The 4,462-nt window shown below is 43.2% G+C and overlaps 1 long non-coding RNA gene across 1 annotated transcript; it reads right to left on the reverse strand.

Annotated features, from left to right (window-relative positions):
* Positions 1-223: 223 nt before the first annotated feature.
* On the reverse strand, positions 224-3,965 carry LOC142073037 (uncharacterized). Its single transcript, XR_012669739.1, has 2 exons — positions 3,712-3,965; positions 224-312 (listed from the first exon to the last, which is right to left on the reverse strand). It is a non-coding gene; the product is annotated as an uncharacterized LOC142073037 (long non-coding RNA).
* Positions 3,966-4,462: the final 497 nt, after the last annotated feature.

Here is a 4,462-nt window from a genome sequence, read left to right on the forward strand (position 1 = left end):
GCAAAAATTGGGGATTCATCCTGCTTTGAGCAGGGGTTTGGACTAGATGACCACCTGAGGTCCCTTCCAACCATGGTATTCTATGACCTAGGGCCAAGTTCATCCCAGGGCTGGGATGGGGTGAGATGACTTCCTGGAACTGCATGGAGGTGGGGACTGTTTCATTATGAGCTGGGGAATGGGCCAACATGCAGCATTGCCCCCAGACATGCCCCCTCACCCACCTAGACATGCCCTGGAATACTGCCTCCTGGTAACTGGCTCAGAGATTTCCTCCAGTTTCTCCTCTGTAATCAGTTCTTCCCATTTAACCTAAAAAAGGAGACAGGGATAAGAGGGAACAAGATGATTTGGTGAGATGCCATTGTCCTTTCATTTTTAAAATACACCCAAGGTACCTTCAATGTTTATGCAACAAAATTGGGCAGAAAGGAGAATGATGCCTGGTTATTTACATTTTAGAGATGCCATCTTTAAAATAAGAACAAGATGTGTGATTGCACCTTTCATTTATGGTAGAGGCCCAAAGTAATTTTTCTTTCTCTGCCTGAGTTAAATTCCAGCTACTTGAATAGTTAGATTAGAGTAGTCTTTAAAGTGTAGTTATGAGCAGAAAAGTGACTCCTTCTTACTTTATAGATCTTGTGTGTCTAAGGCTACATTTACACTATGAGTTCGAGGGGCGATTCCCCTGCTCGTGTACACATACCCGCGCTAGCTCTCGTCAAACTACCATGGGTATAAGTAGCAGTGTAGCCAAGGTAGCATCAGCAGAGACATCACTTAGCCATGCCGCGTACAACCCCCCCGAAACCAGTGGGCATGTACTCAGCACAGCTAGGTCGCGCTTCCTCTGTCATTCAATGTGCCACCTTGGCTACACTGCTATTTATAGTCGAGCTAGCATGATGAGAGCTGGTGCAAGAATGCTGATGCAAGCAGGGCAATCACACCCCTAGCTCATAATATAGATGGAGCCTTAGGGTCACAGCCATTTACTTAATGACTTTGGGCAGCATTTTCAAAAGCACATAAGTCCCAGTTTCAAAAATCCCATAGGCACCTATGATCCTAAGTTATTTAAGTGCTTTTGGAAATTTGACCCTTTATGACTGAAATAATTTTTACCTTCCCTTATCCCTGTAGAGTCCATGCAGCTGTGGAAGAAAGAGTTGAATCCCATTCTGCCTCATCCATCTGCAATAAAATTACTAGCTGAGGTCTGCTTGCATAATCCCTATTATTGGTGAGGGATTATTTTTTTTCAATTCCCACATCACTAGCCAGTTACAAAAATAATCTTTCAATTTGAGCAAATTTGTGATGTAGCCACCAAGAGGGTCTAGAAGTACAAAGCTACCTACTGAGAGATTCCAGAGGACTGGAAAAGGGCAAATATAGTGCCAATCTATAAAAAAGGAAATAAGGACAACCCGAGGAATTACAGACTAGTCAGCTTCACTTCAGCACCCAGAAAGATAATGGAGCAAATAATTAAGCAATCAGTTTGTGAACACCTAGAAGATAATAAGGTGGTAAGTAACAGTCACCATGGATTTATCAGGAACAAATCATGTTAAACCAACCTAATAGTTTTCTTTGACAGGGTAACAAGTCTTGTGGGTAGGGGGAAAGTGGTAGATATAGTTTATCTTGACTTTAGTAAGGCTTTTGATACTGTCTCGCATAACCTTCTCATAAACAAACTAGGGAAATACAACCTAGATGGAGCTATTCTAAGGTGGGTGCATAACTGGTTGGAAAACCATTCCAAGAGGGTGGTTATCAGTGGTTCACAATCAAACTGGAAGGGCATATCGAGTGGGGTCCTGCAGGGATCAGTTCTGGGTCTGGTTCTGCTCAATATCTTCATCAATGATTTAGATAGTGGCTAAATCCAAATTAGAATTAAACCAATCACTTCAGGGTTTAAACCAATCCCTCTCTGAAGGCACTAGGAGCAACAAGCTCTAATCATCACAGTGGCTGAGACCTAAAATGGAAGACAAATTATCCCACATCGGCCCGATGTGAGGATTTTTGCACCTTCATCTGGTGCTGGTCACTGTCAGACAGGACGCTGGCCTACATGGACCTGCAGTCTGACCCTCTTTGGCAGTTCCAACGTTCCTAGTTGTCTTGAGAAGCTGGGCTTAGGTTTTGCACCCTCAGAGCGCAAACCAGAGTTGATTCAGAGCTGGGTTTCTTTTTAATTGACTCAGTGCAGTTTGAGGGTGGAGGATGAAAGATCATCATGGGCAAACTGAGTGTGGGTTTGCTTTATGTTTTTGAAAACGTCATCAGTTGGTTTAATAAACCCCAAATGGGGGCTGGTTTGGTTCTGGGTTCCATTTTACCCAAACAGACAAAGTTCAATGGTCTGGAGCGAAGATTCCTGTTTAGGGACATATCTGTATGTAGCATTCTAGAAAATGAGGATTGCAACAAAGCTATGGCTGCTACTGCAATGGAAAGGGTGACTGGTGTCTTTCCTTGAAAGACCATGGGCTCTTCCATGACAGATAATATGCTAACAGTACTGAGCTTATAACAGTCAGTGGTTGTTATCAGACAACTTTACACAGCTGGCTATAGGGAATGGTGAGCTCTTTGTAATAGATTTGGAGAACCAGGCTGTCCTATGAAGGGATGGATCTGCACTGCACTTGGCATTTTTGTGACCATTCAGAAATAAAATGCAATAACTCTTCCCTTCTCTGGCAGATATGGCCTGAGTGTAATCAGGGCAGCTGATCCTTAAATACACCGAGAAACTCTCCACCCAACAGGAAAGTCATAGAAGTATTTGTGGCTCCAAATCACCACCTACATCATTTTCATCTTGCTGAAATGGCGGCAATAAGGGGGTCAGTGGGGACAGCAGAGGAAAATAAGATTGTTGACAAAACCTCCTTCCTACAGAGTGCAAGAGTCTTTCCAGAGTCAAAAAATGATCACCAGAGGCTATTACAAACCGGCAATGGCTCATTAGCCATTCAGAGACCAAATTGATGGGTGAAGTGTAAAAAACCTAAATAGAATAGAATGACTATTCTGTAGTGCATTAAGCAGCATGACTAACACCTGGTCTTGTGTTTGTTCTCATTGGCTCTTCAGGGGCAGAATTGTTTGTGGTGGGGTGTTTTGTTTTGGAATGGTTTAATAATAAATATATACGGGGCGTTATGTGTTTATGATCTATCCAAATATGTCTCCGTGTCAGTGCTGAAATGCCAGCTGGCATGAGAGTATTGCAGTGCCGCTTGGCATTTTTAATCAACACCAAGAGTCTTTTTAATGATCATTAGTTATTATTTGTGTTTGTGGAGCACCTAGGCACCCCAGTCACGGGCCAGGACCCCATCATGCTAGGTGCTGTACGGACACAGAACAAAACAACGGTCCCTGCACCAAAGGTCTTACCGTCTAAGTATCAGACAAGAGACAACGGATGTATGCAGATAAATGGGGGTGTACAAGGAAACAATGAGACAATATTGATCAGCATGATAGGTTGTGATTTCAGTATACCGTCAGTCAAGTTTTTTGAAGGCATCACAGCAAAGGAGAGTTTGGAGCAGGATAATGGGTTGGTGTTAATGGGGAACTCCTCCCAACCATGAGGGCCAGGATGAGAGACAAGCATGAAGGTGCTTTTTCGAAAGTGCAACAAGTGGGAAATGGAGGCTGGGGTCATGGGCGTGAACTCACCTTCAGACATTCATATTCAGCTTCTTCATACTCAAGCAGCAGCTCGTGCAGTATTGAAAAGGATCCAAAATTGTCATATGTGATCCATGAGACAAAAGACAAGAACAGAATCTACCAGGGGTATTACTGAGAAGAAAGAACATGAGGACTGGTAGATATCAAAGAATGGGCTATCTCTTTTGCTATATTTTTCAAAAATTCACTTAAGAGCCTGAAGTGGTAGCTGCCTTTAGAAGAATTTGATCTATCCTAGCTAAGAGGTACCAATTTCAGCCTAACCTTCCTCCAAAAGCACCTATATGGGAAAACCCAGCCTTACAAATTGCGGGGAGGGGAGTCTATAATTTGGAAGAATTGACTGAGTAGGGCCATCATATGGATCAGTGAATGATGAGGGATTTGCTGAAGCAAAACTATGACCTGCTACCCTCAGCAGAGTTGCAGTACTTACAGCTAAAACAAATGGTGACAGATCAATTTGATCTGGACACTGCCCAAGGCCCCAGAACTACCAAGAACCTTAGAAATGCTTCATAAACTCCCCAGGCTCATGCCCACTCTATGATTTATGAATTAAGAGGAACTTCATTCGTCTTCAGTTGTATGTGAAAGAACCCCAATGGTAGAATCATAGAAGGGACCACACAGGTCATCTAGTCTAACCCCCTGCCATGGTGCATGTCACATAATGTTAAAAATGCCTCTGTGGATCTCAGGCTATACTTGATACCACGACTGGATGCCACTGAGG

Source organism: Caretta caretta, chromosome 8 (assembly GCF_965140235.1).
Source record: "Caretta caretta isolate rCarCar2 chromosome 8, rCarCar1.hap1, whole genome shotgun sequence".
NCBI lineage: Eukaryota > Metazoa > Chordata > Testudines > Cheloniidae > Caretta > Caretta caretta.